Genomic DNA, 13,565 nt, shown 5'->3' with positions numbered 1-13,565 from the left:
TGTTTGGACAAGGGAATAAGAAGGGATATTGGATGGGGTCTTCTGACCTCTCATGGTGGGGGGAGAGGTTAATTTTGTGGTGTCTTCTGTTCCCCCCCCCCCCCCTTATATCTGTGTTCCCTTTCCATGATGCTCCTCCCTTTGTTCTGGATTTTTTCCCCAGGTCCTGGCAGGAATCTTTAGCTGAAAGGGAATCAATCAAATGTATAGTTCCTTTTATTTAGAGATGATATTTTGTTTTTTCCTTTGTAAATAGTCTCTCTGCTATGTGCTATTATAGTTTTAAAATTGAATATATTGTGATTTGTAAATATTTGAGAGTTCCCTTCATAGCAGGATTCTATGCTTGTGCCTGGATGGGACTTCTTTTAGGTACTGTCAAAATAGACACATTGATGGAATTATCATGTATTGATATCTTCTATTTCCTATTTGAACCAATCCCCTTTGTCCGACTTTTTCTTTGGTTCTTTTAACTTCAGATCTACAACTTTCCCTTTTCATCTTCCATATTTACTGGTGTAGAGAGGACATACTATGCCACTAGCATGTTAAAAACCCCTAACTGGGTGGGGTTCCTGACCTCCCATAGTGGGCAGGGAGCTACATACTGCGTCTTCTATCTCCTTATATCTGTTTTCCAACATGCTTCCTGTCTTTGTCTTGGAATGAGATTACTTGGTTTTGTCCTAGTCCTGGCTGGGAGGGAAACAGTCAAATGCATAGTTATTGTTTTGGGAGATGATATTTTTTTCCTTGTAAATCATCTTTCTGTTATGTATTATTATATTTGTTATTTTGAATGTATAATGTAAGCATTTGAGTGTATTCCTCTTTGTTGGATTTTGTGCTTGTGATCGGATGAGACTTATAGGTGATCTCAAACTAAGTACATTGATGGTATGCTCTTGGAATCTACATCTGATACCTATTTGTTCCCAGTTCCCCTTTGTCTTACTTTCTCTTGGCTGCTTTAATTGTAATTCTAGAACTTTTTACTATCCCATTTTCTTCCTTTTTACTTGCGCTGACTGATATAACCTATATTATCTGTTGCAAGCGCCGTAAAACCCTTAAAAACGTCAAAACAAACAAAAACCCCTAACAAGAAATAAAAATTTAAAAAATGGAGGGAAGGGGTATGGATAGCAAAGGGGTGGAGCACTCACGTCCCAAGTAAAGACTCCCATCTTGGTCTGTAGCCTTTATTCATTTATAGCCTGACACTAGGACTTGTCTTTTGATCTCATTCATACATCAGTGCACTGCCTAGTGAGTTGTCGTTTGTAGTGCTCATGGAAGCAAATGATCCCATTGGTTCAACAATTGAATACAACTCACGATTTGTTTTCTTGTGTGGTCATAGACTTGTCTTTTGTCGTAATTTTTGGTCAGTGTCAGGCTATGAGTTTACAAAGGCTACTTGAGTTGGGTTTTTTTTGGGCCTTTTTTGTCCACCTAGCAGTGATTGGAAACTGGGTCTGCTAGATATGCTCTTTTTTTGGTACTTTGCTTAGGACTAGCGATGGCTACTGTCTGTAGGACACTACAGGAACAAAGATAGTAAACAAGATTATTGTTTGGTGAGCTGGGGAAAACCTTGCATATAGGTCAGGAAATTGAAATATATATTATGTTTGTTATTCTTCTACGGTTATAAGGGTTGAGATTTCTGTGTAGTTAAGGTACTGCTCTCTGTCCTCCTCTCCCCTCCTTGCTTGAGGGGGGGGAGGGGGGGACGCCATCTCGGTTTCTCATTTTTATTTTTTTTTACTTGAGTAAAGAATTTGGTCTCATTTGCTCACTTTAGGGAAATTTGGTTGATGCCTGGGTTATCTCTTTTTTTTTCTCCGGGGACAGACTCAAGACAAAAAATGTCCTCAGAGGATGAATGATTAAATGGATATTTAAACATTTTTTTTTAAAATTTTTATTTTCTTCCTTTTATTCTTATTTTTATTTGAAAAATGATTGTGGGCAGGGAGGCACTTACTGTGTCTTCTATCCCCTATATCTGTTTTCCAACATGCTTTCTGGAATGAAATTACTTGGTTTTGTCCTGGCCCTGGCCAGATACCCTGGCTGGGAGCGAAACAGTCAAATGTATAGTTAGAGTTTTGGGAGATGATATTTTTTTTTCCTTGTAATTCATCTCTCTGTTAGGTGTTCTATAAACATTTGAGTGTGTTCCTCTTAGTGGGATCCTGATCTGATGTCTTGATGAGACTTTTCTCAAGCTAAGTGCATTGATGGTAGGGGTGCTGATATGACCTAAATGTGTCTCAAGTGCCGTAAAACCGTTATAAACAAACATATTTGAAACTTTTATCTTAAATTGATTTTGGGATGAGATATCTCTGTTTTTTTCTTTTTTTTTCTTTCTTGATCTTGGAGAGAAGGAAGAAAATGCCAGGAAAGGAGAATAGATTTTTGGGGGTTTTTGTTTTTAGTCTAATTTAATTTGGTGTTAAAAAATGTATAAAAATAAAATTATTTGTAGTCAAAATGTTACTTTGATATTCGGCATACTTTAAGCTAAGATATAAAAGAACGTATCAATATTTGTAGACACCAGAAAATGTCTGTGAGATGTACAGTTTTCCCAGCTCCCCACACAAATCATAATTTGTGGTCATGAAAGCATCCTATCAATAAAGTGTGTTACCAGAGAGTAGTGATATTGTAAAGAATTGATGCTACCTGTATGTCAAAATTAATCTCATACTTGTTGAATGCTAATGAACACTGATTTAGGCATTTATGAATTCATTAAAAAAATATCTTTTCTTTCTTCTTCTTCTTCTTCTTCTTCTTCTTCTTCTTCTTCTTCTTCTTCTTCTTCTTCTTCGCCTCCTTCTACTCACCTGATTTCATCTCCTTAAGCCTTTTCTGTGCATTGGTTTAGGGGGCTCTGCATAGAGGTATTACCCCTGGCGTTCTTCACAAAACTTTTTTGACAAGTATTAAGGTGAAGATGGTGTGTAAATCTGTCATGTTGTTTCTTGTTTTACAATAATACGAATTTGTTGTTTCTCATAATTACCTATTTTTGTTATATTTTCTCAACTGGTGTCTGTGATCTTTACTGGGTTTTCCCCATATTATGTTTTATTCTCCCTTGATTTGTTTTCTTTGATTGGCAAGTGACCTATATTTATATAGTATAGATTTGTGTTTGATAAGTTAGCAGGGGGGTAGCACGAATGAGTCGGTGGTTTATTTAGTTATCACAGTCATGTCTCAACTCTCAAGCCATTAAAAAGGTTGAGTGTACATGTTTCAAAGGTCGCATAGAGTGGCTTAGATACTGAGTTGCTGACTTAGTTATGACTTTGAATTAACTTAAATGTACTGAAAAGAGAGCTAGATATTTGGGGAGGTTTTAAAGGGAGTTTTAAAGAATTGTGATTTTTTATTTTTTTTGGTTCCTTTTCTTCTTTTTTTTTCTTTAAACTTATTTATGAGGTTCTTGTTTTATTTGATTTTTTTTTTACAATGCCACCATTAAGATAATGCTTGCTGCTGAAGCTATGCCCATCTGGGTGGGGATCCTGACCTCCCATAGTGGGCAGGGAGGTACATGCTGTGTCTTCTATCCCCCCACACCCGTTTTCCAATTGTTTCCTGTCATTGTCTGGGAATGAGATTACTTAGTTTTGTCCTAATCCTTGCCGGAGTTCCTTGGCTGGGAGGGAAACAGTCGAATGTATAGTCATAGTTTTGGGAGATGATATTTTTTCCCTTGTAAATCATCTCTCTGTTATGCATTGTATTATGTTTAGTTTACATATTATATTATATGATTGGTAAACATTTGAGTGTATTCCTTTTAGTTGGGACCTGTGCTTGGGTCTGGATGAGATTTTTAGGTGATCTCAAACATCTGTTCCCTATTTGAACCAATTCCCCTTTGTCTTACCTTTTCTTTTGTGCTTTAATTGTAATTCTAGAACTTTTTACTATCCCATTTTCTTCCATTTTACTGGCGCTGATATGACCTTAATGTGTTGCAAGTGCCGTAAAACCCTTAAAAAAAACAAGCTATGCCCATGCCATGTGGTATATATGTACTAGGTCTGGTTATGGGTGGGATGTAGATACCACAGCTACTTTAATTATATCATCATCTGCCTGTTTTTGTCGTAAATGGGATACAGAGGCTTTGTTCAGATTTTATATTCCAGTGGGTTTTCCCAGTACAGTGCAGTGTGAGACAAATCTATCGGGGGGGGGGGGGGGGGGGGGGGGTGGGGGGGGGGGATCTGCTAACTGAATACATTGATACACTAAGGGTGATAGGGATCACAATGCAATGCATGATTGAGAAATGGTTACTGGTACTATGCACCTAATTATATCTTTTTTAAGATTATTGGTTATATGCAGTGACTGTGTTGGGTTTTGACTATTTTATATTTATAATTGTATTTATTGGTGCATGAATTTGAATAGAGCCATTTTGTGATTCTTATAAAGAACACAGACAGGAGCAGATTACTCCTCCCTTCCCTTTTCTGTTCTCCCCTTTATCTAATCCTCTTATCTTACTTTTCCCTTGGCGCTTGTATGATATAATTTGTGTTGCAAGCGCTGTTAATCTCTGTAAAACAAAATTGCTGCTGAAGCAAATTTATAATCTAGACTATAACTATAAATTTAATCATATGAAATCATTTTTTATGTTGAAATTTTGTTTGTTCTTTTCTCATTTCCTAGAGTATTGAGAGTATGAAAAGAGAGTGAAAAAGGAGAAAGATGAATGGAAAAGGAGGGGGGGGGGGGGGGGGGGGGTGGTGTGTAAGGGACTGACTGGTTTATTAGAAAAGAGAACTTGTATGTCTCCTATAAATGAATTGAACATGCATATTCAGTTTTGTTAGATTATTTGCTTTTACAAAAAAAAAAAAAAGGAATTTGTTTGTGCGTGTGTATTTGTCTAAGACTAAGACTTTCGTAGAAAAAGCTAGTTAACTGACAGGATAGATAAATATCTGAACAAGTGTGTATGAAAGGTGCAAGACAAAACAAGAAAGAAAAATACAAGAAAAAAAGCCATCCCAAGAAATAATATGTCCACCTCGACTGGAGATTGGACTGATTTTTTGGGATCGTTTTGTTATTGTATTTTTCCTTCTTGCATTGTCTGACACCTTTCATACACACTTGTTCAGATCTTTATCTCACATCGGTGCCTGATCCTTGATTTCTTAATTTGACAAGATAAAGCATTTCAGTTATCCGGGGGTCACCTTAGGCATTTTTAGATTTTTATATTCTCTGCAAGTACACTCCTGTCTCCATAATCCAGACACCTCCATTCCCAGCATAAGGTCCAGATAGTGGAATCTGTACCTAACGTGGCATAATAATATATATGTCGTTTTGACCCCAGACTTTGGTAATCTAAGCCTATCATTGCAGCAAACAACAACACTTTGCTGAAAGTATTGACTTGTCGAAGTTGCAGAGAAACGATAGGAATAGGATAGTGCTTAGTCTTGATGAACAATTGAGGAAAGTGAAAAGGTGAGAACAGATCCATAACTTATAAAGGACGATTGAAGTGTCAAACGGCAAGATCAAAGACCCAACACAGACTTAACTTTATCTTAATTGAAAAAATAGCCTTTGTTTACCCTTTGTCAATCAGTCCTATCATAGTAAGAAGTACTGCTTTTGAGTAACCTCAAATGAGCTGTAAAAAAGTAAACACTTATTCCTTCTTCATTTTTTAGTCTGTAACTTCTATTTTGAAGATTCCAAAGTAGTTTGTTTTTTTCATTGGAGATGTGAGACTATTCTGCTGCCTCAATGTTGATTCTATGAACGGGTACAAGTGGGCATCCACTCTTGAGTGGGGAACTATAAACTTGGATAGCTTCTTCTTGTTTTATTGAATAACACATAGAGGTTATTTCACTTGGTTTCACTTTTCACGTTTTCTTTTCTATAGTAGCAGTTCAGGGACTAAACCAGTTTTGCCATCTTTCTTTTTGTTGTTTTGATTAATAATAATGGGTTCAAGCAGTTTACAGAGTGAAAGAATTTGTGACTTAGTTTTGGGCATTGTAATCCAATGATATTTGAAGTGACAGTATTTCCTCCAATCGTCGTCGTCGTCCGTCCCCCCCCCCCCCCCCCCCCCCCCCCATGTTTTTGTTTTTTTTTAATTTCCATTATCACAGTTTGGCAGTGCTGATGCTTTTTTCACTGATCTCGCTTCTATTGAATTTCTTCAATATATGTCTTTCTATTTGTCTGTGAATGTCAATTCATCCGGATCATGCATGACTATTTGTGTCAGAAATACAATGCTTTGGTTTGTTGGGGTTTTTGTGTGGGCAAAAGTGATATCTTTATTAGTAGTGTTGTTTTTGGAATTTATCATTTTGTTGGGTTTTTTTTGATCAAGTTAGAAATAGTTGGAAAGATCTGAGCCTTTATTGGTGATGTTCTGTTGGGATGGAGTTTATTTCTGTTCTGTTCAGTTGGAAATATTACATTTTTAAACAAATCAAGACTTGGATAACTGGTTCTACCTCATTGGTTGAATATATACTGTGCAGTCCACTTAAATTAAATGCCTTAGGATTGTAGAATTGTTTGATAAGCGAGGTTTATGTTATCCATTTAAAATTAGTGGGGTATAAAAAATGTATGTAAAATTATTTGATGGTTTAATTTTGGTACAATTCATAACCATACTTAAGCATAATAATCTCCTTTGTGCGAGTGTGTGGGTAGTAATGGGTGTCATCAATGTACGCTGTGTCATGCGTAATTAATGACACTCACCTGTAGAGTGCTCACAAAAGTCAGAACAGTATTCTCTTCATCTTGATGTCAACAATTAAATTTTTCAGCTCTTGCTTTTGGCGGAATCCTGTAGTGGTGTCAGTGTGGGACTTTCGATTGGCTTCAGGCTTTTAGTTATCTTATTATATATTTGGCAAATTGGATTTTTTGTAACACTAAGGCTCAAAAACCACAGGACAAATTAAAACATCACCAAATTTTGCATGGTTTTTACATATGACCTGATGATGGTTTATGTGTTATGAGATTGATTAGGCTTCATGATGATTTTTTTGAAAAATCAAGTTTGATGCGTCAACTCTCATCGAAAACAGATGCCATCATTTTTAGCACGTGGGTTTTGTGTCAACCTTCCGGTTTATGAGAATGAGGTGGGAGTACTTTCATTGAATCGATACCAGTTGGTGGTTCCTTTCATTATTAATGGTATCAATTTCTTAAAATTTATTTGAACCATTTTTCATTCTTAACATTGGAAATTCTACGATAAGATATCATAATAATATATTAAAGGCAGAAAATTTTCACCATCCCCAAAATATAAAAGCTCTGTGGAGTTCCCTTACGCGTTGAAAATGGTATTTTCTATTATAAGACAATAGAAACTGAGTTCAAATTTTATTCAACACTTGAATCATAAATTTTGAATTGATTGACTTATCATCAAGGTCATTGAATGGCCACCGTTTATTGAACAGACTACTTTGCTTGGAAGGATATTTTGCTCTTGGATTTACCTTTGTTTTCTTTTAAACTCATTTCAATTGAATTTTTTTTTTCTTAGGCGCATGTAAGATTTGTCTAAATCATTTGGCTATTCCTTCATCGGTTTTTGTAATGTCGCTGACCTGGCCTTAAAGTGTTCTAAATTCTCTACAGATAACTCATTAACAACATTTGCTTCTTTCTTGGTGTCAGACAAACATCTGGGTGGGGTTCCTGACCTCCCATAGTGGGCAGGGAGGCACTTACTGTGTCTTCTGTCCCCTTATATCTGTCTTCTAACATGCTTTATGTCTTTGTCTTGGGATGAGATATCTTGGTTTTGTCCTGGCCAGACACCCTAGCTAGGAGGGAAACAATCAAATGTATAGAGTTTTGGGAGATATGTTTTGTCTTGTAAATTATCTCTCCGTTATGCACTGTATTATATTATGTTTACATATTATATGATTGTAAACATTTGAGTGTATTCCTCTTAGTGGGGACCTGTGCTTGTGTCTGGATGAGTCTTTTAGATGATCTCAAACTAAGTACTTTGATAGTATGCTCTTGGAATCGACATCTGTTTCCTATTTGAACCAATTCCCCTTTGTCTTAACTTTTCTTGGGTGCTTTAATTCTAATTCTAAAAGTTTTTACTAGATCTATCCCATTTTCATCCTTTTTACTTGCGCCGATATAACCTTAATGTGGTTCAAGCGCCGTAAAACCCTTAAAAACAAACAAAACATCAGACAGACAGGAATCTATGTTGTGTGTACTTAAAGCAGAATTTCTTCTTGGAGCTGTCAACATAAATCACAAATTCATCATGACATTAAATGGGCTTTTGTTTAGTGCTCGGAAATAATAGACTTTGTGGTGAAATCATAAAGATTTATTATTTACACGTTAATCAAAATCTCTCTCCTAGTACAGTCTACACACGAAGAAAGATTGGCCTCAATTAATTATGTGAAGAAGAGAAGAAAGGCAAAGGAGAATCCATCAGATATTGACATTAAGCAGGAGTTTACATTAAGTGAGGATACTTCCCCTAGACTGCACGATTCCACTGTTGTATTGGACTTGAGCGAATCATTATATTATTATTATCTGTGTCGGAGGCGAGGGTAAGATCTTCTTTTAGAAGTAAAGACATAACCACTTCTTTGATTTGCCAGTTTCAGTTAGCTTAAATGAATCACTGTGTTAAGCGCATTGAGCATGTTAAAATCGTGAGAATGCTTTGAATGAACCTGTACGTTTTTGTTTTTTTTTTGTTTTTTTTTTAAACCTCTCCCCTCCTTCTCCCACCACCTTGTTATCCCGCAGTCCCCAGCCCAACCCCGTCCCCGTCAGTGTCTCGTCTATCACAGTATGTAATACCTATCTATTATTTATTACTTGTAATAACCAATAATTGATTTCCATATCAACTCAATGATGAATAAAATTGATATGATATCATAAATACGTGTGATCTTCGTAGTTTTCTTTCTTTATTTTTATTTTTTTTTTTTGGTCTGATTAGATGATATGTATTTATTCTTTTTAATTGATTCCATGCCGTGTATTGATGTTAGACACATTTTAAATATGCTATTTCATTGTTAATCCTTTATTCTCAATGTGTGCCTCAAAAGGAATTTTGAATGTAACAGACCAGTTACAGCGGGTGGTTGGATGGGAGCATCACCCTTGAATCATATACCTATGATGTTCGCATGGGTGTACGATCCGATAGTGATGTCGTTTCTTCTTCTCTTTACTAGCCTATCCTGCTTCTTTGGTTTGTGATTGTATTTTTGACAGGGGATATTTTTTTTCCTGTAAATCCTCTGCCTGTTTGTTCTTGGTAATTTATAATTTAGCTTATGATATCTTTAGGTTATGATTTTGATTGACATTTGTACTATTTTTTGTTAGATTGCTTGTTTTTTTGTTTCAGCGGTCTCTCATATAACCTCAATTGTGTTGGAAGAGACCTAAAGCAACAAACAAACAAAAAAAAGACCAGTTACACGGAACCGATGGGAATTTCTCTTGACATCCTATGGGACATACCAGAGTGGAAACACAATTCCAGGACTGTGTGACTGATACCCGTCATTAAAATTATATAAACTATTCATGGAAAGATACATTTTAGGCGGCAACAATGCACTTTAAAACAGTCCTAAAGACAGGATAGATCATAGATCAACAAGCGTTAACATTATGATATTTATTCTACCCCTCTCCCTAAATAGTTACGCGTAATGATAATGTTTACACTAATAAGTTGTGACATCAGATTATAAATCGTTAAATTTCAATAAAAATTAGATTCTTAAAAAAGAACTATTATTTAAGTATCTTTAAACATGTCTTTCATTCAAAGATGGCGAAATCAAAATTAATTGAGGGGAAGAATAAAAGTTTTGTGTTGGTCTGTTATACTTCCGGATGGCAATGTTTTGAGCTTCTTAGCCAAGTGCATACTATCTATAGATAGAAAGAGGTTGACGTCACTCGAATCTTTGTTATTGTTTTGCCATCCGCGTTTATCAACCAGACTATAAATGTTCAACGTTACACATAGTTTTGTTTCCTGACCTCCCATAGTGGGCAGGGAGGTACTTACTGCGTCTTCTATCCCCCTATATCGGTTTTCCAACTGTCTTTCTGTTTTTGCCTTGGAATGAGATTACTTGGTTTTGTCCTGACCCTGGCCGGATACCCTGACTAAGAGGGAAACAGTCAAATTATGTATGGTTAGTTTTGGGAGATGATATATTTTTACTTGTAAATCATCTCTCTGTTATGCGCTGTATTTTGTTTTGTTTATGTATTATATATGATTTGTAAACATTTGAGTGTATTCCTCTTAGTGGAGACCTGTGCTTGTGTCTGAATGAGACTTTTAGGTGATCTCAAACTAAGTGCTTTGATAGTGTGCTCTTGGAATCTACATCTGTTTCCTATTTGAACCAATTCCCCTTTGTCTTCCCTTTTCTTGGGTGCTTTAATTGTAATTCTACAACTTTTAACTATCACATTTTCTTCCTTTTTACCGACGCTGATATAACCTAAATGTGTCGCAAGCGCCGTAAAACCCCTAAAAACAAAACAACAACATAGCTTGTGTGTTGGTCCGTTATACTTCCGGATGGCAATGTTGTGAGCTTCTTAGGCAAGCGCACACTATATATTGATAGAATTAAGATGACGTTACTCTGGCCTTTGTTATTATATTTTGCCATCCACGTTTGTGAGTAATTCTCACTACACTGTATTAACCAGACTATAAACGATCATGGTTACACAAAACGATGTTAACCTTTAACGTTAAAAGTCTGGTTAATACATTTTAGTGAGTATTACTCATAAACGCGGATGGCAAAAACAATAACAATGATACGAGTGACGTCAACTTCGATCTATCTCTAGTCTGGTGAATTCAGTTTAATGAGAATTATTCATAAACTTGGATGGCAAAAAAACAATAACAAAGACATGATTGTCATCAATTTCGTTCTATCTATGGATAGTATGCTCTTGGCTAAGAAGCTCACCATACAACCTTGCCATCCGGAAGTTTAACGGACCAACACACAAAACTATGTGTAACTATGAACTTTTATAGATAGTATGCAGATGACGTCACTCAGGCCTTTGTTATTGTTTTTGCCATCCGCGTTTGTGAGTTGTTCTCACTAAACTGTATTAACCAGACTATAAAAGTTCATGGTTACACAGAGTTTGTGTGTTGGTCCATTATACTTCCGGATGGCAATGTTGTGAACTCCTTGGCCAAGCGCCTTCTATATATAGCCTTACACTAGTCACTAGAACCCACTAGGACTTATAGTTTGACGTCATTTTCTAGTCTAGTTAATTGTTGTTATTAGTGCTCAATGGAACAAGTGATTCCATTCGTTGACCTCTTGAATGCAGGTCACGATTTGTTTTCTTTTGTGACCAAAGACTTGTCTTTTGACGTAATTTTTTTGGCAGTGTTAAGCAATAGATAGTGTACGCTTGGCTAAGAAGCTCACAACATTGCCATCCAGAAGTATAACGGCCCAACACACAAAACTATGTGTAACCTTGAACGTTTATAGTCTGGTTTATAGTTTAGTGAGAGTTACTCATAAATGCGGATGGCGAAAGCAATAACAAAGACCAGAGTGACGTCATCTTCGTTCTCTCAATAAGTTTACGAAGGCTACGCTTTCAGTCTTTGTTAAAGGCTATTTACTCACATTCTCTCACCAAACTCATGTGAAATGAATAACTCGTCTCTGTCAAGTAAAAAAAAAAAACCCCACAAAGATATATATGTGGTCGGAGACACATGTGTTGCTATTAGGTGAATGCGGTTATCACATATTCTGTCCCTTGGTTGTGTCCAACAGAGTGAATACTATTTAGAGGACAGCACACATGTACACACCATTTTTCTTAGGGCTCGATGGTTTGTACGAGTTAATAACTCACAACAAAGAAACACACGAATCCTTAAAACAACAAGCCACAATACAGAGATACCAGTACCAGTCCCGGATGTGTCTTTATCATCATTTTTTGTCCATAAATCAAGGGACTGAATTTGGTAGATTCAATTAGCTTGGAACCCCATGTACAGCACTTTGAGCACACAGTTGACACACCGCTGTATAAAAGCCAAGGTTTTTAAAATCCTTGAAAAACCTCCTTCAGTTATAGTATGCGCAGTCCTGTCCGAAGTCAGAGAACCTAAGTACAAGGGATTTATTTTGGCTCGAAACAAGGGCACCGTCCATTATGCGCTTGAAAGGGGGGAGAGTTGGATAGATGCCATTATCGGGCCACATGCTCTAGGCGTTGTTGCCAGCGTTCCCAACACGCTGTGCGTGTACTGTCGAAGTTTCACATCTACCTTCTCAATGTTCTTCTCATGTGGTTTTTTTTCGGCTGTAAGTTAAATTCTCGTCATCTAAATCACCCCGATTTAATACGATTTGAGATGGTGGTTCACATTCATCTATGGTTATGAAGAACCCTTCTTTCTCCATCGTGTTATCGCAATAGTATTTTTAGTGTTTTCAAATACAGTCATCGTGTTAGAGTTCATAGATTAAAAGTTGTGGTATACAAATACAGAATGTGTGATGGTGGGTTTGTGATCTTTATTATAATGCTGTGTATAAAGAACGTACCGACATAATATTATTTGATTTTGATGAATAATATAACATGGCAGTGGATATTATTGTATTTTGTATATCAATTATTTGGAACTCTCGAAATACATAGATGGACATGCCAAATGAATGTAAATAGAGATAATTATAATACGTATATTGAATATGACATTTATTTATGTATTAGATATTTAATACTCAATATTGTCAATTAACATGGAATGCTGTTCATACGATTGATAAATTGCATCTATGCATAAAATTTACAAAGAGCATTTACAGGTTTTTAGAACGATATATTCAATTCTTAATTAATATAATAATAATTTTATAAGAATTTGGCGGTGTTTGTTACATTTTTTTCATTTTTATATGTGTCGTCGAGGAAGTGGCCCACCACCTCATGCCGGTATGATTTCATTGCAACTGTGAATTTTGTACAATTAGTTCAATTTGCGAGTGTGTGTTTTTGTCTGTGTGTGTGTGTGTGTGTGTGTGTGTGTTAGAGGAGAGAGAGAGAGAGAGAGAGAGAGAGAGAGAGAGAGAGAGAGAGACAGAAAGAGACAGAAAGAGAGAGAGAGAGAGAGAGAGAGAGAGAGAGAGAGAAGATTCGTGGTATGGCTTGCTATCATTGCCAACGATAGTAGTTATATGCCTATTGCATGAAATAATCAGCCCCACAGATCCTGGTCATTACAAACTATTGTAAGAGAAAATGACTCACCCCCACCCTCCCCCACCAAAAAAAGGGAAGAAAAAACAAAACAAACAACAACAAAAAACCAAAAAAAAAAACCGCATGTCAAGTTCAGTAATTTGGAAGTTTCCACTCACCGCTGGCTTCCTCCACACATGTCCCAGAAGTAGGACAACGGTCCA

The sequence above is a fragment of the Berghia stephanieae genome, chromosome 5 (assembly GCF_034508935.2).
Source record: "Berghia stephanieae isolate SIO BIC M18660-M18661 chromosome 5, UCSD_Bste_1.3, whole genome shotgun sequence".
Classification (NCBI taxonomy): domain Eukaryota; kingdom Metazoa; phylum Mollusca; class Gastropoda; order Nudibranchia; family Aeolidiidae; genus Berghia; species Berghia stephanieae.
The sequence above is the reverse complement of the archived record's forward strand: the minus strand, read 5'-3'. Positions refer to the sequence as shown.